Source organism: Ochotona curzoniae, unplaced genomic scaffold, assembly GCF_017591425.1.
Source record: "Ochotona curzoniae isolate NIBS_2020 unplaced genomic scaffold, NIBS_Ocur_1.0 contig_4093, whole genome shotgun sequence".
Classification (NCBI taxonomy): domain Eukaryota; kingdom Metazoa; phylum Chordata; class Mammalia; order Lagomorpha; family Ochotonidae; genus Ochotona; species Ochotona curzoniae.
The window spans coordinates 1,230,065-1,252,777 of NW_024466124.1; the positions used below are offsets into that span (position 1 = coordinate 1,230,065).

Genomic DNA, 22,713 nt, shown 5'->3' on the forward strand with positions numbered 1-22,713 from the left:
CTTTGTAAATCTATCTTTCAAGTAAAAAAATTTTTATGTTATGAGTATAAATTGTTGGAAGTTAAAAGTTGTAAGATGTTTGGTTGTAAACTAACACTTTTAGAAGAAAAATGTGAAGTGATAGTTTTCCTAACTTAAATTGTGTGACCATGTGTCATGCTAGAAAATTTATTTTAAAATCTTTATGTTTGTTCAATGATTGTTATGTTCACATGTTCAGTAAGAACTCATTCAGTCTGGTAATATAAAAAATAACAAACATGGCCACTACTCTCATGGAGTTTCTGATATTTGCAAATGAAGAATTTAAAGAACTAATTTCATAGTTGATTATTTAATTCTTGTGATAACTCAAGTATATGGCAGAAGGAATTGGTCAAAATAGGAGATTCTGCAGAAAAGTTTATTCATTCATTTACTTGGTCATTATCTGACATGTATATATTAACTATGTGTGACATTTCTTCTTCAGAAATTCATTAAAAAGGGATGATTAGGTGAGATGAAGAATAACTGAAAGGTTATTGATAAAAATGAGGTGAAGAGAAATTTCTCCTGATGTCATCAATAAACATCAAGTCTCTAATGGATAAGGCAAATACGGAGAACTGAAAAAAGTCATTCATTGATGCCAGTCTATTGAAACAAAGAATTGCCTAATGACATAAGACAGTTTAAGAAAATTAATTTATTTCTAATATAATTTTATTAATATAATTGGAATAGATTTCATGATTTATAGGTAATAGTCCTAACAAAACAACATTTCTTTCCATTCCTCCTCCTTTGATTCTTTTTAAAGTTTTTATGACATCATACTTTCAAATTATTTTATAATCACATATTTAATTAGTATCCATCAACTAAACTGTAGAAAAGCCACTGTTCCACAGGAGCATAGAAAAGGCCTGTAAACAACAATCAAATCATAGTATGTTAATTTCATTCTTATACATTTAAGGACTTTTGAAAAATTCTATTTATTACCTACCACAAGTCAGACAAAACATATTTGTATTTTTTGGGTCTAGCTTATTTTACTAAAAAGAACGTCCTCAGTTGTATCCATTTCATTGCAAAAGATAGGATTGCATTTCTTTTTTATAGCTGAATAATATGCCATCATGTATATAGATTCCATTTTCTTTATCTATTCATTCATCAATTGATGAATACTTGAGTTGAGTTTGTATCTTAGTTATCATGACTTGACTGAATTGAGCTACAGTAAATATGGGGTGGATGGGGAAAATTCAGATAACTGTTTTATAGGCTGATTTAATTTCATTGATACAAGTTCAAAGGAATGGGAAGGCTAGGGTTGTATGGTAGATCTAGTTTCAGTTTTATAAGAAAAGTACATAATGCCATCCATACTTATACTAGATTATGTTCTAATCAACCGTATATTGGGGATCTTTTTTCCTACCTCCTCATTAGCCTTTCCAGCATTTTTCTTTTATTTATTTATTTATTTAGGATTGATAACAATTCTAACTGTGATAAGCTGAATCTTCATTGTGGTTTTTATTTGTATTTCTCTTATGCCTAATGATCCTAAGCAATTTTTCATGAGTCTGCTGGCCTTTTGTTTCCTTTTTTGAAGTGTCTCTCTATCAATTGTGCATTTCTTACATGGATTATTTGTTATTGAGTATCTTGGGTATTAGATTTTTTTTTAAGATTTATTTTTATTATTATTTTTTTATTGGAAAGGTGGATATACAGAGAGGAGAGACAGAGAGGAAGATCTTCCGTCCGATGATTCACTCCCCAAGTGAGCGCAACGGCTGATGGCATGCCAATCCAAAGCCAGGAGTCTCTTTCGGGTCTCCCACGCGGGTGCAGGGTCCCAAAACTTTGGGCCATCCTCGACTGCTTTCCCGGGCCACAGGCAGGGAGCTGGAAGGGAAGCGGGGCAGCCGGGATACAATCGGCGCCCATATGGGATCCCGGGCGTGCAAGGCGAGGACCTTAACCACTTGCACCACCGTGCCGGGCCCGGGTACTAGATATTAATCTTATGCTTAATTTGCAAATTTTTTGCAAAATGTTTGCTTAGTTTGCAAATATTTTCTTCCGTTTTTGTCAATTGCTTCTTTGATTTGTTGAGTGAATCCTTTGCTGTGCAAAAGCTTTTTAGCTTAATGCAATCCTATTTGTCTATTTTTGCATTTGTTGCCTGTACTTCTGGTGTTTTATCCAAGAAGATTTCACGTATGCCAACATCTTACCGTGTTTTCCTCTAAAAATTTGATGGTTTCAGTTTCTAACTGAACCCACAATTCTCAACTCTGGGTTGGTTTTTGTATATGGGTAAAGTAGGAATCTTCTTTCATATTCCTACATGTAGAGATCCAACTTTCCTAAAATCGTTTGTTAAAGAGACTTTTAATTCTCCCAGGAATGATGTTAGCTCATTTTTTCTAAATCAATTCATTTTTTTAAGCTTTTTAAAAAAAAAAAAAAGATTTATTTATTTATTTGAAACTCAGAGAGTTACAGAAAGAGAATAGCCACCGAGCAAGATCTCCCATTCACTGGTTCACTTCCTAGATGGCTACAGTGCTCAATATGGAGTTGGGAGCTGGTCAAGCAGGGGACAGCCACAGCCAGGATCTTTATCCGGGTCGCTCACGGATGACTGGGACCCAAGTACAAGAGCCATTTTCTGCTACTTTCCTGAGTGCATTAGCAGGAAGCTGGATCAGAAGTGGAGTGTCCAGAACCCAAACTGCTGCCCCTAGGGGCTGCAGCTTTATTTGCTAAGCCACAACACTGACCTCAAAAACTTTCAAGAACAAAGGGGTCCTGAGGCAAAAAAAAAAAAAAAAGCTGATGTAGCAGAATGACAGCAGAAAAATGACGATTCGTTTCCTGTACCCAGAAGCACAGTGTCAATTGTTTATCTTTTGCTTATCTGTGCTTGAGTAATTCTCCTTTGGAAATCTCTTTTCTCTCGCTTTGGCCCATATTTAGATGTATAGGTTAATTTCTAGATTTCAATTCTGTCTCATTGGTCCACATCTCAGGTGATGCCAATTAAAGGGCTATTATGATTGTAACTGCGAGGTTGTATGTGTTGAAATCTGGTATTCTGATGGCTCTGGCATCATTTTGTCATTTTTGTTTGTTTAGAATTGTTTAATTGTGTTTTCTTGTATTTACATGTGAATTTTGAGGTAGTTTTTTTTTTATATCTCAGAAAATATTCTTTATATTTTCAACGGAATTTCATTAGGTCTGTAAACAACTTTAGGTAGTATGCACATTTTCTTGTTGCTTATTTTTCCACTCCACGAACATGACAGATTTTCCATTTGTTCGGTGTGTGTCGTCTATTTCTTTCCTGAATGTTTTGTAATTTTTACTGTGGAGATGTTTCACATCCTTGCTCAAATTGGTCCCATGTTCTTTAAGTTGTTCATGTAGCATTGTGAAAAAGACTGATTTTCACGAGTTTTCTTGGCAGTCATGGCATTGTTTGCATATATGAAAGTACTATTGATTTTTATGTTTTGGTTTTACATCCTGCAACTTGGTGAAGCTGTCTTGCGAGTTCCAATAATGTCTTATTGAAGCCTTTTGGCTCAACTTTTTAGAGGTTCATGGCATTTTATTTCTATTTGGCATATTAAATAATTTATGTCTAATGTTTCAGGTAAATTAATCTCATCTTCATAGCTTAATATTGAAGGATTATTTTTGTTTTTCTTTGTTTAGGGTTACATTTTATGTTTTGTTCCTGCTTCTTGTTTTTATACATCTGTCTTCGTACATTTGGGTTATAACTGTCAGCATCTTCTCTGAAGGCTTTGCTCCTGCAACTGTTTCTTATTGGAATGACCACATCTTCAGTAGATAGCCAACTGTGTGTTCCGCAAGGGGCAAGGGAGCTCTGGTCAGCATTTGTGAGTGGGATAAAAAGTGATAGGAAAACAACTTACATTTAATGCTCTATGAAAAAAATTGTATCTTAATGATTAATATAATTATTATGACTATATTGTTATAAATAATATAATAATGTTAATAATAAATAATATAATTATTTTTCTGTTGTAATAGCTATTTACTTAAATATTAATAATATATTTATACCATGCTTATCTATTGTAAAGTATATGGGTATTTCATCAAATACTTCTTTTTTCATCAAATACTTCTTTTTTTTCTTTTTTTAAAATTGATTACATTGCATTATCTGACACCGTTTCATAGAGACTGGGATTCTCCCCACCCCTTCCCAAACCCTCCCCCCATGTAGATTCCTCCACCTTGTTGCATTACCACACTTCAAATTCAGTTGAGATTCTTTCACTGCAAGCGTTTACCAAGCATAAAGTCCAGCATCCAGATAAGTTTAATGGTTTCTTGAGGAGACCATCTCTGGTCTGAAGGTAGAGCTGGCGGAGTATCATCCCAATCAATTAAAAGCCCCAACATAACATCAGTAACAATTTATAACGTTATGGAATTAATTTGCATGGTATTGAGTAACCAATATGTTTTTAAAAATGCAAATTCTTTTTTTTTTTATAGTTTCCACGAATCTTTATTGGTGAAATGTGTCTCCTGTAGGCAACAAATAGATGGTTCTTGTTTTTAAATTCAGTGTACTAATCTATGATGTTTGATCGATGAGTTTAAACCATTTACATTCAGGGTTTTTTTTTTTATTGTTGCTTACATTGTATTATGTAGTACAGTTTTATAGGCACTGGGGATTCCCCCCACCCCTCCCATACCCCTCCCCCCATGGTGGATTCCTCCACCTTGTTGCATAACCATAGTTCAAGTTCAGTTGAGATTCATTGCTTGCAAACACTTGCCTAGCATAAAGTTCAGCGTCTTATTGTCCAGATAAGTTCAGTGGCCTCTTGGGGAGACCTTCTATGGTCTGAAGATAGGTCTAACAGAGTAAAGATCCGGTCAGTTAAAAGCCCCAACAAGGCCTCAGTATCAATATACAACATTATGGAATTAATTGACATAGTATTGGGTAAACAATATGTTAAAAATAATGCAAGTTCCCTTCTTCGAAACATCTGGGTTGAGACAGTATCAATGACAGGTTCAAAAAATAACAAACAACCAAACAAAAAATTACAGGTTAAATCAAGGCAAACATGTGGTATCTAATCTTTTGGGATTCGCTCATTTCCCTTAGCATTATGCCCATCAGCAGAAGATTGGATAAGAAAGCTTTGGTTCATCTACTCCATGGAATACTACTCAGCTATTAAAAAAAACAAAATGCAGTTCTTTGTGGCTAAATGGGCACAACTGGAAAAAATGCAAATTCTTAACCACATCCTGTGACTTCTTCATTGACATGAATAATAAATAATATAATAATATTAATATATAACTTCATAATACTAATAATAAAACCATTAGCTTAATTGTTACAAATGCATGGCATTCTCTTTGGCTATCTGAACAGCTCTGTGTTATTCCTAGATACTAAAGTTCTTGTTTGATCTGGACTCCTACCACTGTCATTATAGATTCTTGACATTACAGTGGCAAATTTGAAGTCTCATCCTTTAATGACCATTCTTATCCTCTTACGTCCTTCAGTGTGTGCTAAAGAGAGAATGTTTCCTTCAGAGCCTGTGTACAGCTTTTAGAATACTCAACTACTGAATTGTTTTTTCTTCATTTGAGAAATAGACATAAATGAACAGTAGTTAAGACACCGCTGCTTAACTTTTCCGTTTTTGTCCTGAAATATAAAGAGAACAATTATGGTTGTGAAAGCCAGCTTATGGCTTAGATACTTTTTTGGCAATGGAAATAAAATTACTTCCTATGGATGTTTTTAAGATTAATTTTATCTTTATTGGAAATGCAGATTTACAGAGAGAAGGAGAGACAGAGAGAGAAAGGCCTACCATCTGCTGGTTCACTCCCCAGGTCACCACAACAGCTGGAACTGAGCCAATCCAAACCCAGGAATCAGGAGCTTCTTCCCACAGGTCTCCCATGTGGGTGCAGTACCAAGGCTTTGGGCCATGCTCTTCCGATTTCACAGGCCATGCGCAGGAAGCTGGAAGGGAAGTGTACACATAACAGTGTCCGTATGGGTTTCCGGCGCATGCAAGGCGAGGATTTAGCTACTAAGCCATTGCACTGGGCCCTCCTGAAGACTTCCTATGATTGTTCTTACATGCATATCAAACACTGATACTTGAAAATTCTTTTTCTAGGTATGTGGTTTATATTATCATTTATGGTGTCTTTCAGAGTAGATTTTTAATTTTGGTGAAATCAGTTTTGTAGAATTCTGTATGTTTCCATTTTTGTGTCATATGTAAGAAATTCTTTTTCTTTCCCAAGGTTCTGCCAAGATTTATATTTGTTTTTTTTTTTTATTTTAAACATTTTCCTCTCGAAATGTTATTGCTTTAGCTTTTATATTTAAAACTATGCTCATTTGAAGTTGCTTTTTGGGGGTTAGCTTTCCTCTCCTTTTTGCCTTCAAATGGACAGCCAGTTCTTTCAATAATACTTGTTGAGAAGGATAACGGTTACCCCTTGAGTCAATGCGAAACTTTGTCAAAGATCAGTGGTTTATGTGTGTGGATATCTGTATCTGGCCTCAATTATAGCCCATTGATTTACATTTGTTTTTACACCAATATAGCACTTTGTTAATTACAGCATTATAGGAAGTATGAAAAATAGATAGCATATGACTTTCAAGTAATGCTTTCTTTTAAAATTTATTTTAATTAATCTATTTTTTCATTTCCCCCAAAATGAAACAGTTTGTTAACATTTATAGAAAAAGCTACTAGCAATTATGGACATCTATTTAAAAGGAATAGATACTTACACAATCTGTCTTAAAATCCAGAAAAGATTATGTCCTCTTATTTATTAGCATTGTTCATTGATTCTGTTATTTTATAGATTTCATCTATTCATGCTTCATCTTTTGGATGTGATTAAAGCCATGATGCTTTTAAAGACATTTATTTTTATTGGAAAGACAGATTTATATATATATATATATGTGTGTGTGTGTGTGTATATGTATATATATATATATATATGTAGAGAGAGAGAGAGAGAGAGAGAGAGAGAGGATAGAGAAAGAGAGAGAGATCTTGCATTCACTGGTTCACTCCCCCAATTACTACTACACCTGGAGCTGAGCCAATCCGAAGCCAGGAGCCAGGAGCTTCTTCCAGGTCTCTCATGTGCCATCCTCTACTGGTTTTCCAGGTCACAAGTAGGGAGCAAGATGGGAATTGGAGCAGCGAGGACATGAACCAGTGCCAGTATGGGATACTGGTGAGCCAATCAAGGCAATTCAGTGGGACCAGAAATAGTCATTCTTAATTCCAGTTTGTACTTTTCTGTTATTATTATAAATGAAAATAATTGATTCATGACTTTTTCAGTGTCATTTTGTCCAACATACTCATTGATATTAATAGGTTTTTAAAATTCCTTACAGTATTCTATATACATGATTGTATAATCTTTGAATAAATATAGGGTTAATTTTTCTGCCTTAACTTTCTGCTGTATATTTTTGGTTTACTTGCCTTATTTTCCTGCCTGGGTTCTTTCAGTTTACTTTTTGAGCAGAAATGGCAAAAGAGAACACTAAACTAGGTAAATGTCTGTAAGTGCACTGTAATATAAAAATATTAACATTATTCTCTGCATATGTTAGCAGAAGTAGGTAGCAGTCAATAAATGCAGGAAAACTCCTACAGCTTCACAGATTCGTGTTTCTGAATAGAACACAAATCACAGTTACGATTTCTAAAAAGTACTAATTTGGCCTAAACCAATTCAGAGTTCTACACTTTTGAATAATTTAAACTCCCCACAGTGCAGTAAAAAGGGAAAACTGTGTTTGCTTCATACTATGTTCTAGCCATGATCTTTTAGATTTGAATTACAAAACTCCAACTTAACTAGTTTTTTTCTTCTGTGAAATTTATTTACTGCTGAAAAAAATGTAACAGTACATCTGGTTTCAGGCCAAATGGTGTTTTCAGGCCCCTCTCCCTTCCCCTCCTCAAATTTGCTCTGCAGGCTCTCTCCAGATGGTATCCAATCTGACTCCCAGAGGCTGCAGGCTAACATGTTCCCTAAAAAAAGTGTCCCTTGTCTGATGATTCTTGTCAACATTCCAAGAATGATGTGTGTAGCCAGGACATGTCATGTTTTGATCGCTCATATATCTAGTTTATCTCAGCATCTTTGGAAACAAGAAGTTGAGTTTGTCCCACCTAATGAGAGAGAGATGAAAAGTGTGGTTTGCACACACACACACACACACACACACAGCTTTTGTTACATGAAAAAGGAGCTCACAACAATTAAATAGCACAAAGATATATTGACATATCAACATCCTGTAACTAAGCAAATTTCTTATAAAGAAGCATGATAAGGACTACTACCGTAACACATATCTCATTTTTAGAATATAGATGAGAGCACGGGCCAACGTGATGGCATAGCGGATAAGGTCCTTGCCTTGAACGCGCCGCAATCCCATATGGGCACCGGTTCTAATCCCAGCTGCCCCACTTCCCATCCAGCTCCCTGCATGTGGCCTGGGAATGCAGACAAGGACAGCCCAAAGCCTTGGGACCCTGCACCCTTGTGGGAGACCTGGAGAAGGCTCCTGGCTTCGGATTGGCTCAGCTCCAGCTGCTGCGGCCTCTTGTGGAGTGAACCATCAGATGGAAGGTCTTCCTCTCTATCGCTCCTCCTCTCTGTATATCTGACTTTGCAATAAAAATAATTAAATCTTAAAAAACGAAAAAGAGAATATGCATGAGAACATATAATACTTTTTAAAAAATATCTACTTGTTTCCTCACTTTTTAAATGCAAGGTGTATAACGTAAATTCTACATTGGAATTAACCTGTTTGAGAAAGAGTCAAAATATTTCTGGTCACATCTACGTAATATAGTAATCATGTCTGAACATTTCACATTCCTGTGATTTTCCTTAGGTTTTCATTCAACACTTTTTTTTTTTGTCCATCTTGCCTAGGACTTTGTCTTTCCACTGTTAAACAGGAAGGACCTCAGATTCTATGAACCAATGCTACAGTGGATGGAGCATGTGTGGTAAATGATGTTACTGGCTATGGTTGTGGCTTAGGTTGTCAGTCAATTGGGAAATTTGTTTTTAATTCCTAACTCCAAGCAGAAAATTCTTTTCTAGCGAGGTTGGTACAAAACATACCTGTTATCACTACAGATTACAAAACAAAATTTTGATCTAAGAGAATGCATACAAAATTTTTAATGCTTAATGAAAGAGCCAACATTTTTTTTTCATGCAGAGTATATTGCAGTGGGACAGATTTTTTTAAGTAATAAAATTTAATTTAATGAATTGAAGTGATAATTTGAGTCACAAAGCATGGAATCCTGTGGATTGTCCTGCCAGGAAGCACTGTAGCCAGATCTTTCCTTTCCCTCTGCCATGCTATGTAAGTGTCATTCCCAGATTGATCTTGAAGAGAATGCAAGCATCTAACACAAAGTGCTATATATTTCTATTCTTTGTGCACATAAGGAATTTTACAGTCTCATCTTAGATTATGAATTCATGTGTTTTCAGAACATTCCTTGTCTTCCTAAAGATGTGAATTTAAAAAGTTACTCTTATTGTTGTTATATGTGTATCTGGACTGAATCGTATATTCAGAAAAGATGATCTGTGTGTGACAAAATGAGAAAAGGAGCATTGTTTCCAAAAATTTTCATGGCATATTTCTTCTAAGTTATTTCTGAATGGTTTATTCTCTGAAAGGATGACGAATCTAGGGAGGTGTTCATTTATTCTTACTGCTCTCTCCTTTGGTGAATGATTGTCCTACATTTGTAATGGTGATGATGAATCTAACAAAGTAGATTTCAGTGCTTTGCTCTCCTAGAGCTTCCTTCTCATTATAGTTAAATAACCTTCCTTCTAAAATCAACCATTTAAAAAGTAATAAATAAAAGCAAAGATGACGTAACAGCTATACTCGTAAATTATTGATCAATGTATACTTATATTGTTTAGCTAGATGACTTTTAACTTAGAATATGTTTACTTTTACATCTTGACATATTAAATATTTCTACCACCATAAAGAAATGTCTTTTGTGTCAAAAGGATCGAAACCTTTCTCAACTAAGACCCTGCCTGAGGAATAACTTGAATAATACTTGATTAATTTCAAATAGTCGTAGCAAACAATGTTTCCTCAGAATCCATGATCACATGATCTATTTTATTTATGTATTTATTTTTAATGTTTTTTCTTTTTCATGATATGGTTCATATGCACAGGAATTTCCCCTTCTGCTTTCTCTTATCCCCCACACTGGTATTCTCTACATTATTATAATTGTTTAGTTCTTCCACAACAGTCCCAAACCTATCATTCTGTTATTTAAGCATGTCCTGATATTGTAGGTATAGACAATTGTAGAAGTCCAGCATCCTATTGTTAACATATTGACAATTGGAAGTCTATCTTTATTTGGGAGTAGAGATGCATACTGCAATGTGTCTACTTCTTGGTATGCTACTTTTCGTCATGCAGTTCATTTATGAGAATATATGTGTATACATGTTTACCTATATATCTACTTATCCTGTGTTTATTTTTAAAAAAAGATTTATATAATTATTTGAAAGAGACAAGGGGAAAAAAGAAAAGACAGAGAAAAGCCATCCATTTGTTGGTTTATTCTCCCAGGTCTCACAATGGCCAGGTTTGGGTGATTCCAAAGCCAGGGCCTATGGTAGGGCCCCAAGTATATGAGCCGTCATTTCACTTCTGCTGTCTTTCTAGGTGCTTTAGCAGGGAACCAGATGTGAAATGTAACAGCCAAGACTTGCACCAACACTCTGATATGGCATACCAAGTGGTTAGGTAGTGTGCAACAATACTGGCTCACTTGTCACCTTCTAAATTATCTTACCTGTCTTGTAAGGGAGTCACAGGCTATCTTTCCCCTCTTGATCTCATTGGAGCAGCATAAACAAGAATTTCAAAGATTTTAGTGATTTAATTCTAAGAAATGGAAGACCATGAAATCCTCCTTTTTTTTTTTTGCTATTTAGATCATTATTGTAATTTTAAAACATTTTATTTTCCAATCATTTCCATGAATCTTTTAAATATGATTCACTTAGCTTTATTTGTTTATCTGAAGAAAGCTGGATAGAGAGAACATTCATACGCTCTGGTTCCATCCTGAAATGCCTGCAGCGGCTCAGGCTGGACGGGTCAACATCAAGTTCTAGAAATTTAATGCAAGTCTCTTAGGAAAGGAACCCAGTTTCTGAAATCATCACTGTAGCTTTCTGCATGTGCCACAGTCAGAAGCTGGAGCTAGTCTACATCCCTGCTGCTTATATGAATTGTGGGCATTGCTAAGCCAAATAAAAATATAAAAAAGAAACTAATCTGTATAATTATGGGTTTAATTTTCTCAATGATTTATTAACCAATTGGTTTAATGAGCCTATTATAAACTATGTTTTTTTTTTAGAACCTGGACTGGTTTTCCCATACTCAGAATGATATTACTTTAAAAATGCTAAATGTTACTTATTTGAACTGTGTCTAAAGAACTAAACTTTATATGGAAAAGTGTTTATCTGAGAAAAACTTGCCAGAGTTGCATTTTAAGGTGGTAGAATGCAGAGAGGATCGATCAACTTCACTGTTTTTGGAGGACTCCATCAAGTGGAAATTGTAAATTCTATTTATGATGCCAGTAAAATACATACAGAGTGAAAATACAATTTTTTTTCTGGAAAATTTATGGAGTTTCATACTATTGGAAGATCTTGTTACTATTTTTTAATTCAGATTTTAAAAAAATTTTTGTTTTTCATGACACAGTTCCATAGAGTTAGAAATTTCCCTTCCACCCTCCTATTACCCCTACCTCTGCCAGTTTCAGAATCCTATTCTCAATTCCTATTCAAAATCCTATTCTCAAAGGATACTATCTTTTATTAGAAAGTAAAGATGTGTACTGCACTGTGTCTTCACCTCTCAGTGTGTTAGTCTATTATACGGTTCCTCTAGATAAATATATGTACATACATGCATACATATATATATAATATACACATGCTTACTTATATATCTATTGATTTTGGTTTTTGTATATATGCCTTATATCAGAGAGAACATTTGATCATTGCCCTTTTGGATAGGCTTATTTTTCTGAGCATAAATTTTTCTGGATAGGACCATTTAGCTGCAACTGATATATTTTCTTTAATATCTGAGTAGCATTCCATGAATTAGATGTATCATGATTTTTTATACCTAGCCCTCTTTTGACAGGCATGTGGGTTATTTCCATGTTTTTGCCATTGTAGATTGTGCTGCTATAAATGTGTGGTTGCAGGTGACTTTCTCATGTACAGATTTCATTTCTTTTGGATATATTCCCAGAAGTGGGGTACGTGAGTCATCTGGCAGGTAAATTTTTAATTGTCTTAGGACTCTGTACACTGATTTCCATAGTGACTGTACCAATCTACACTCCTGCCAACCGTGAAGTAGGGTATCTTTCTTCCCATATCCATGCCAGCGGGTGTTGTTAGTAGATTTTCAAGTGTAGGCCTACCTTGCAGGAGTTATGTGGGGTCTTTATGCGGTTTTTATTTGTATTTCCCTAATAGCTTGGGAGTCTGAGATTTTGTTCTTATGTCTATTATCCATTTGAATTTGTTCTCTTGAAAAATGCATGCTCATTTCTTTCACCCATTCCTTCACAAAGTGGCTTGCTTTGCTGTCGTTCAGTTTCTGAAGCTCTTTGTAAATCCTGGATATTGGTCACTATCAATTGTGCAGTGTGCAAATATTTTCTGATATTATCTTGGCTGCTTCTTCACATTTTGATCATTTCCTTTGCTGTACAGAAGCTTCTTAGTTTGACATAGTCTCATTTGTTTATTTCGGCTTTGACTACCTGTAGTTTGAATGACTTTGTTAAGAAATCTTTCCCAATGCCTATGCCTTGCAGAGTGCCTCCTATGTTTTCTACTAATAGGTTGATGGCTTCTGGGTACAGATTTAGAGCTGATTTTTTTTTGTATAAGGTGAGAGGTAGACATTTTGCTTCTTACTTCTTCAAGCTGCGATCCAATTGTCCCAACAGTATTTGTTGAAGAGACCAGACTTTTCCCCTGGATTATTTTCAGCATTCTTGATGAAGATTAGTGCATGGTGGGATTTGCTTCTGGAGTATAATTTGTTCTATTGATTTTCTTATCTGTTTCTGTACCAATAACAGACTGTTTTGATGATCCCTGCCCCATAGTATAGCTTGAAGTCAAGAACTGTAATTCTTCTAGATTTATTTCTATTTTTCAAGACATCTTTTTGCTATTGGTGGTCTCCTGTTTTTCCTGACTAATTCTTGTATCATCTTTTCTATTTCTGAGAAGAATGTTGTTGGGATTTTGTTTGGGATAGTATTGAATTTGGATACTGCACTTGGTAATATGAACAATTTGATGATGTAGATTTTGTCAGTCCAGAAAATGGTAAATTTCTCCATCTTTTAGTGTTTTCTTATGTTTCTTTTTTAATGTTTTGCAATCTTCATCACAGAGGTCTTTCACATCTTTGGTTACGTTTATTCCAGGGTATTTAAGATTCTTCTCTGTTATGTTAAAGGGGACTGTACTTACAAGTTCTCTCTCAGCCTTGGAGTTATTTGTATATACTAGAACTTATGCTAATTGATTTTGCAACCTACTACCTGCCAAATATTCTTATGAGTTCCAACAGTCTCTTTATTGAGTCTCTTGATTCTCCCATCATAGAACTACATCATTTGCAAAGACGAATAATTTTAACTTCTCATTTCCCATTTGAATTCTGATTTGAATTGGGTTTTTTTTGTATATTGATTTGATTGTGTCTTAGCATATTTCTTCAATACAAATTTTGCTTAAAGTTTTTAGCATGAAATAGTGTTGTGTTTTTATCAAATGCCTTCTCTACATCTATTGAGATAATCATGCTTTTAATTTCCAATTTGTTCATGTGGTGTATCACATTTATTGATTTTAATATGTTAAACTATACCTGCATGTCAGCGATAAATCACTCCTGGTCCTCATGAATGGTCTGCCTGGTTTATTCTGTTGGATAGTATTTTGTTGAAGGTTTTTGCATCTCTGTTCATCAGAGATATCAGTGTGTAGTTAACCTTCTCTCTTATCTCTATCTTTGGTAGTAAGGTGATATTAGCTCCATAGAGTTTGGAAAGATTGCCTTCCTTTCTATGGATATGAATAACCTATGGAGAATTGGGATACGTTCTTCTTGAAACATTTGCAAGAATACAACCATAAAGCTCTCTGGCTCCAGGCTTTTCTTTGTTGGATGGGATTTAATTACTGATTTAATCTTAGCCCAGCTTATGTGTATTTATAGGTTATTAATTGTCTCATGACTCTATTTTGGTAGATCGCATGTGTTCAAGAATCTACCCAATTCTTTTAAGTCTTCTGATTTGTTTGTGTATAGTTGCTTGTAATAGTTACTGGTTAGTTTAAGTATGTCTGAAGTATCTGTTATATTTCCCTTTTTATCTCTGATTCTATTGATGCATATCTTCTCCCTCCTTTTTTTTTTATTAGTTGGGCTAGTGGGGAATCTATTTTGTTGATTTTTCTCAAAGAAACAGTTCTTTGATTCATTGGTCTTCTGTATTGTTCTTTGGGTCTCTATTAGGCCTAATTTTTCCTTATTTTGATTATTTTTCTTATTGATCTTGGGTTGCTTTACTGTTGTTTTCCTAACTCCTTCAGATGTATAGCTAGCCAATTTACTTGATGTTTTTCTTGATATAGACGCTGATTAAAATGAACCTTCCTCTTAAGCTGTCTTGATTGTGTCCCATAGGTTTTTATATGTTGTATTGGTGCCTCTATTCATTTCAAGCATTTTTTATTTCTGTTTGATTTCCTCTCTAACCCATTATTCATTTAGCAACATATTGTTCAGTCTCAACGTATTTATATATCTTCTGGGGTATTTTACCTTGTTTTTTTTTTTTAACACAGTCTGCTAATCTATGATATTTGATGAGTTTGAGCCACTTAAATTCAGGGATAATAATGATGGGCTGTGATTTGGTCCCATCATTTTAGCAATGAGTTGCTGAATGTTTGATTTAGTCTTCTTTTATTATTAGATTACTGACCTGTTGGAAGAGTGATAAGAAAATTCGTGCTGAGACACGTAACTTAATAACACTTCATTCATATTTTGGACATTATTCTGTTTTATACTCTAAAGGTAGGAATATATTTTGTTCACAATGAATTTTTTTAAGATTTATTTATTTTTATTACAAAGTTAGATATACAGAGAGGAGGAAAGACAGCGAGGAAGATCTTCTGTCTGATGGTTCACTCCCCAAGTGGCCACAAAGGCCAGAGCTGAGCCCATCAGAAGCCAGGAGCCAGGAGCTCTTCCAGGTCTCCCACACGGTTGCACAATCCCAAGGCATTGGGCTGTCTTCGATTGCTTTCCACGCCACAGGCAGGAAATGGGATTGGAAGCAGAGCTACCAGTATTAGAACCAGCACCCATATGGGATCCCATCGCATTCTAGTCAAGGACTTTGGCTACTAGGCTACCTCTCTGGGCCCGAATTTTTGTAGTTTTTGTTAGTGTCTACTACATAAAGATGCAAACAAATAGGGATTAACAAATGAATGGGGAAGAAAGGAGAGAAGTGGAGTGGGAAATTTCTATACCTACAAAGGAATATCATGGAACTTAATAATAAGAATGAAAAATACAAAAAAATTAGTATATGACTTTCTTGCTGCTTAATCTCAATGGTCACTCATGTCAGTACAAATATAGTCATTGTTTCACAAAAAGTGAGGAATCGAGACAATTGTATTAACCAGTTTGCAGCAGTATACTGCAAAAACATCACATAAAATGGAAATTTGTCATGTCTACTCATAAAATGTAAAGTGCTAAGTCACTGGAACTTTCCTCTGTTCAAGTTCCCTGCCTCGTACCATATTGAAGTTCTCTTTCGCTTCTCTTTGAATTTCTCCCTTCTACTAATACCCATACTTCATATGATTTCTTCTTATTTTATTTATTTTTCATTTGAGAGACAGAATCTTAGAGAGAGGGAGAGATTTTTCTATGTACAGATTCATTTCTCAAACGACCACAATGACTGGAGCTAAGCCAATTAGGAAGCAGGAGCCTGGAGTTTCTTTCAGGACCCCCATGTGAATACAGCGGCCCAAGGTCTGGAGCTACTTTTCACTGCTTTCCCCAGGCCACAAGCAGTATACTGAACTAGAAGTGGAGCAATCAGAACAGACAATAGTGCTCTTATGAGGTTCCAGGGCTGCAGGCAGAAGCTAAGCCACGATGTTGGCCCTATTATTTTCTTCTGAAGACAGCTTTAATTCTATTTTTTCTTCAATATATGATGCTCTCAAAACTTGATTTCCTTATAACTAAAACAGTAGGCAAAGTGCTTTCTTAGATTCAGGGCACAGGAGCTCTGATATCAGCTGTTCATGTAATTAAGGGAAGAATTTATTCACTAATTATTTACCATAGCCCATAAACCTCTCATCATGTTAAACACTGAGCATGCCAAAATAGAAGAAAACTAGGCCAGTACAATAGCGTTTCTTGTTATACCACCTGCATCCTTTAGCAACAGTTCGGAGTCACAGCTGCTCTGCTTTTGAGCCAGCTTCCTGCTAAAACTCCTGGGAAAGCAATGGAAGATGACCCAGGTGCTTGGGTCTCTGCACTTATGTGGGTGCAGAAGCTCCTGGCTCCTTGCTTTAGCCACTCCCAGCACCGGGCATTTTAGCATTCAGGGAATGATTCACCTAATGCAAGGAACATCTCCCTCTCCTTCCTTCTTTATAACTCTGCCCTTCATATATACGAAATTAAAGCATTTTTAAATGAAGAGAAACAAAGAAAAACAATTGGCATATGACATTGGTGATTGGTGACACCAGTGTTGACTGAGTATCTTGGATGCAGTAGGAACATGGCAACAAGTATTATGTGTGGCTTTGTAAGGGATAAAACCATTGAGTTAAGTCAAGAACAGAATTAAGACTTAGCAAGAAAAGAAAGTAATTTTGGTGTGAATAGGACAATGTATTCTACCTAGTGCAAATACATGAAGGATACAAGTAGTGTGGTCAGTACAAACAACTAGGGAAGCTTATTGTCATTGTTTATTGGAGGACAGTACTTTGGAGGACAGTACTTGTGGGCAAAGAAACTGTGGAGATAAACAGAAGTCAGATCATAGCCTGTCTTCTGTCACATTGAGTATTGAAAGGTGAGAACTATATAAATTAGTTGGTTTATAACATTTGAGATGGACCTGAAGGGAAAAGAAACAAGTACCAGGAGAAAAATTCAGTAATTAAGCGATGGCAGTGTTATCAATGCAGGATAGTGAAGAGGATTGGATGGGGAATAACTCAGCAGATAGAATCTGTGCCGTTTAATGACTTGGCTTGGTGAGCAAAGCAAAGGGCCATCTAAAGACAGCTGCCTGTGGTGGTGACAGATATTGCATACTTTAAAGGCACGGGAGATAAGTTCTTCTCAGATCCTTGGAAGAAATTACAATATTATCACTAGGAAGGATACATGTCAATTTTTTATAATGTGGAGGATTTGGCCATTGTTGTTTTTTTAAAAAAACATTTTCAAGGGTTGTTTCTGGAACCAACTCAGGGCAAAATCGTGTACTGATATGTTGGCCAGTATTTAACATAGAATACATCGATAGTTCTAATCACAATAAATATGCTATAACGACAAGTTCAATGCTTATCTTAATTGGCTAACAGATAATCAGGCTCATGGTGCTGTTTAATCCATTAGCATTAACAAGGTAGAGGTAAGTTTTATCAATACTGACACTTGCTCAGGCCTTGGAAAATAGGAATTTACAATTACAACCATAATTTCTTCATTAACAGCAGTGTGCTAACCCTAATTGCTTCATACCCTAAAACTGTATTATAACCCAACGCGCTGTCACTACCTCATTATGCTGGTAGTTCAGGGCATCCCAATTTAGAAGTGTGGCTGGTAAGCAGAAGCAGTCAAATGGTATAGAAGCTTATCAGAAATTAAGACTCTCCTCATCCCAAAGCTACTGAATCACAGCCTACATTTGAATATAATTCAAGGGTGACTCATTTGGACATTAAAATTTGAGAAGCACTTACCTGGGATGTTGATTTGGCTCAACATGAGAATCATGAGGAGACTTTCAGCTCCTGGTAATGGCAGAGAACATGAAGCATGGAAACTCACCTGCTGAACACAAAAACAAACCATGAAAGTGTTTTAAGTCAGTAGGAAACAATGCATTTTTTTCATTTTTATCCAAGTTCTTTTATTTTACTGCCTTATTTTTATGATTACCTTCTTTGCTTTGAGAATGACATCCTTTCTAGCTTCTTAAGACAGAGCATTGGTACATTGATTTTCTACTTTTCTTCTTCTGTAGCATATAGCCAAAATAACAATGAAATATTTCAAAAATTTTATTTAACAACTGAGGAAGTCTTCCAGCATCCTAAAAGTTTTGATATGTTCTAATTTAATCATTTTCAGTGTGGACTATTTTCTAATTTCCCTCATGATTCATTGTGTAGTCCACAGACTATTCAGATATGCATCATTCAGTTTGCAAAAGCATTTTTCTACACTGATCTTATTGTCATTTAGTTCCTTTGGAGTAGTACAACATATCTTGTATAACATTTGTTTATTTAATTTTATAGAGACCCAAATAATGTAATCCAAATCATACAATCTTGATAGATGTTCCCAGTTTCCTGGAAAAGAATTCATGCTCTGAACTTACACTGTTGCATATAGATCAGTTTAATCAAAATGACTGCAAGTGCTGTTAATAGACATAGGATCTAAAATACAATAAGGTTATATTTTTACTGATTTTCTATCAGTCTATCAGTTGATGACATAAGGCTGTTCAAAATTCATATGTGTGATCATGGAATTATTTACCCTCTCTTTAAGTCTAACAATATTTTAGAACATTTATTTGACTTTTTCAAACCCGGGAAACAGAGAGAGAATCTCCCATCCTCTGGTTCACTCCCCAAATGACCTCCAGAGGCAAAGCTAGGCCAGGCTCAAGTCTGAAGCCTGGAACTCCAACATGGGCTCCCGTGTGAGTGTTAGAGACTGAAATATTTGAGCCATCTTTCAATGCCTTCTCAGGCTTCCCTGGGAACCAGATAAGAAGCATAATAATAGAGATTTAAACTGACATTTTAATATGGGATACTGGTGTTAATATTGTATGTGGTGCCTTAACTTTCTAGACAACAACAACGACGGGCATAATTTTATTTTTTATTTTTACAATTTCATATTATTTTTATTATTAATATATTCACAAATATTGAACATTCAGGTGCAATTACTGTTACTTTACTGAAGAAATAGCTGAAATATTATTTTTGCTATTTCTGCGGACTGAGGTTTTTTTTTAAGATTTATTTGTTTTTATTGAAGGGCAGATATATACAGAGAGGAGGAGAGACAGAGAAGAAGATCTTCTGTCTGTTGGTTCACTCCTTAAGTGACCACAATGGCTGAAGCTGAGCAAATCTGAAGCCAGGAGTCAGGAGCTCTCTGGGTCTCCCACACAGGTGCAGGGTCCCAAAGCTTTGAGCTGTCCTTGACTGCTTTCCCATGCCACAAGCAGGGAGCTGGATGGGAAGTGGGGTCGCTGGGATTAGAACCGGCGACCATATGGGATCCCGGGGGCGTGCAAGGGATTTAATCACTATGTTAACCACTATGTTATCGCACCGGGCCCTGACTGATTGAGTTGTAGAGTCACTGTTCTTAATATTACTTTCAAGCTACCTGGCATTGTATTTGAAGTGTAAGTTACATAGACCATAAATTATTATAATTTTCTCATCAATTATGTGTTCTGATTAGAGTGTTTTGCTCATTAACACTTAGCAAAATGAATAGTGTATTTGCATTTGGCTTTACCAGTTTGTCTCTGTTCATCTGCTTGGTTTTACCTTGTGTTCATTTCTTCTTGTGGGTTTTTGCACTAATTTGATATAATTAGAAAACCATTTACCTATTGGGTTTTTAATTATAGGTTTGAATTTTTGTAATTGTTCTGTCAGTTAAACACATAACTTTAAGATTCTGTAGTCTAGTATAACTTTATAAACCCTGGTACACCATAGTGCAATTTAACCCATCAAACAGTCTCCTTATCTATTCTCTACTTACATAAGTTGTAAAGAATACAATAAAATCAGAATTGTTGCTGTAGTAATGTGCATTTTAAATAAATCAAGAATGACAGTAACCTTATATTCATAGATAGCTACTGTTTTTAAAAATTCTTTGCTCCTTTTTGGAATATCTGAATTTCTATTTGGATTAGTTTTCTCTCATCTGAAGAATTTCACTAAACATTTTTCATCATGTCCAATTTCATACCTGCTCTCATTTTCCTGATACTTGAAATTATGGTGGGTTGCTGACCTTCTTTTCAATATGTTGAGACAATAATCCCATTGTCTCTGGGCTCCATAATTTCTAGTAAGAAGTTAACAGTTTGAATTCTTCTCCATTTCAATAAAATGTGCTGGCCATATTCCTTTGCTGTATTTTAGAGTTTTATTTTTATACCATCCCAAGGAGCTTATGTACATGTTCAGAGATTTATTCATACTTGTCTTATATGAAGCTTCCTGCCATTCTTAAATATTGGAATGTTAATCAAGTACGGAAAGGTGATGGCTTTATTTTTGAAATTGCTGGTCTTGATTCCTGGATAAAAGCTCAAATCTGGGTTCACTCATTTTCTGGCCTTCTGTTTCCTTTTGGGGGTTGTTTACAATTTGAATTCTGTGCTCGCATCTGTACCTCAGTCCTTGGCAGTTTGGGAAGAGTTTATGTGCGGATTATGATCTTTTAGCTCTATTTTCTGTGATCCCTAATTTTCTTATTCAAGCAGCAGAAGTTGTCTTATATTACATCTCACATTATTTAGATCAAATATACTGTACCTTAGCTAATTGTTTAGCTGTTGTTCGCTGATCTATGGCTGTGTCTAAAATAAATTCAAAGGCCTAAATAAAGCAAATAAATAAACCTCAGATTACCCTTAATTACGTTTTTACTCCTCTGTTAAGTTATCCTCTTATTCTTCATTCCCTTGCTCTTCATTTTGAGAGAGCTGATATGGTTAGCAACTCACTTGGCTCTGTAAGATAGAGTAGGAGAAACAGATTTTGACTTAATAGCAAGTTCTTAAAACTCCCCCTTTTAAAAACAGAGCTAGAGTAAAAGTTTCACTTTAGCATAATCCATGTATGACTTATACATCTATGTGTGATAGCTACAACTTACTGCTTCTTATGTTAGAATTCACCTATCCCTAATGGCAGTGAGGTCCTGGAGGCTGCTTCTTCAAGTATTCCTCCTACATAAAAGGCAGTAAATAAAGAGTACTGGACAGACATTGCCAGGAGAAGAGCATTCTTCTTCTTTTTCCAGTGTGCTTTTATTTTGTTTCTTTTGGCTCTGACTGCATTCTTGTCAGTGGCATACATGTCCAGGGACATGCAGTGAATTTCTTTCCAAAACATGTGCCTGGAGAACACAATGCATTGGCAAACAGTAGCTTTGTGTGTGTGTGTGTGTGTGTGTGTTTTCCAGGCTAAGAATCACTTCACTGTGAAACTCCTGAGTGGACATTTTTTTTTTTTTTAAACTGCTGGACTTTCTGGGCCCGGCGCGGTGGCACAAGTGGTTAAGGTCCTCGCCTTGCACGCCCAGGATCCCATATGGGCGCCGGTTCTAATCCCGGCGGCCCCTCTTCCCATCCAGCTCCCTGCTTGTGGCCTGGGAAAGCAGTGGAGGACGGCCCAAAGCTTTGGGACCCTGCACCCGCGTGGGAGACCCGGAAGAGGCTCCTGGCTTTGGACTGGCATAGCATCGGCCGTTGGGCTCACTTGGGGAGTGAATCATCAGACGGAAGATCTTCCTCTCTGTCTCTCCTCTCTGTAAATCCACCTTTCCAATAAAATTTTTTTAAAAAATAAATAAATCTTAAACTTCTGGACTTTCACTGATTTACTAGCAAATAGGTTCCCATGGTTTTACACTAAGCATCTGCCTGCAACACATGGTTTAACTCAACTTGAAGTTAACTTCAACTCTTCTGGCAATATTTCAGGCAACCAAAAAAATCCCAAAATAGTCAAATTCAACTATATCTTCAGCAAGAAGTTCTGACTCCCAGCCTTGCAGACACGACTGGTTTCTATATTTGTTCCACTTTTTAGATCTGTCAACCGGTGAAGTCAGTTTACTAGATTAAGATGGTTTCATCTATTGGACTTAGAGCACTGAGGTGCAGTGGGCTCTACTTCTCTTGTCCTTTCGTACTGGGAGAAGTGAGTAAATAGATGACAGACCATACTATGTAGTTCTCTTTATACCCTTATAGTTAATATCTACTATGATTAATCTTTGGCTTAAACTGACTGAAGAAGAATTTGTATTAGTGACTTTACCAGACAGACCTGAAATAATGAATCTGTTACATTGCTTTCATTGTTTCCTTGAGCTTGAACAGAGCTGAAGCCATAAGA

At 35.8% G+C, this 22,713-nt stretch overlaps 1 long non-coding RNA gene across 1 annotated transcript; it reads left to right on the forward strand.

The window, feature by feature from the left end:
* Positions 1-1,317: 1,317 nt before the first annotated feature.
* LOC121159208 lies at positions 1,318-22,510 on the forward strand. Its single transcript, XR_005884321.1, has 3 exons — positions 1,318-1,328; positions 10,909-10,915; positions 22,427-22,510. It is a non-coding gene; the product is annotated as an uncharacterized LOC121159208 (long non-coding RNA).
* The last annotated feature ends 203 nt before the right edge of the window (positions 22,511-22,713 follow it).